This window comes from Psammomys obesus, unplaced genomic scaffold, assembly GCF_907164565.1.
Source record: "Psammomys obesus unplaced genomic scaffold, mPsaObe1.curated_primary_1811, whole genome shotgun sequence".
NCBI lineage: Eukaryota > Metazoa > Chordata > Mammalia > Rodentia > Muridae > Psammomys > Psammomys obesus.
In genome coordinates, this window is record NW_026596162.1 from 8,834,012 (window position 1) to 8,834,617 (window position 606).

A 606-nucleotide genomic window follows, 5' to 3' on the forward strand; every position below is an offset into this window, starting at 1 on the left:
AAAAAAAAAAAAAAAAACAAACCTGTAGAGTCAAAGAAAATAAATTTTTAAATAAGTTAAATTTATTTCAACTTTCAAAGGGGGAAAAAAATCAGTTGCTCTCACTGCAAATGCCCATGGGCATGAATATGTGTTTGCACTAGTCACCAAGAAAATGCAAATTACAACTACAGTGAGATACCATTATACGGCACCCAAGTAATCTCTACTTCTGACAGACAAAACCAGCACCACAAAGGCCCCATGCTGTACCCACTTTACTACCTGAAACTCCCACCAGGGGAAACATAACTATGTGTCTATCATTTGGCCAGGTCACATGTATCAAACTGTCAATTAAAGCTAACTACTGAAAAAGTATACCACAATAAAAGGTGGTACACAGATACAGCCAAAGACATGCTTATGAAAGTTATTAAAAATTATCCTTATCTAAAAAAAATAAAAAGATGATGAATCAAAAGATAGGAAAATGAGATGTAAGACAAAACAATTACCATCACTTCTATACTATGATTATCAGTTCTTAAAAACATCACAGTATATGAAATTGCACAATAAAAACCAAAGGGCTGAGACTAAAGAGACAGCTCAGTGCTTAAGAGC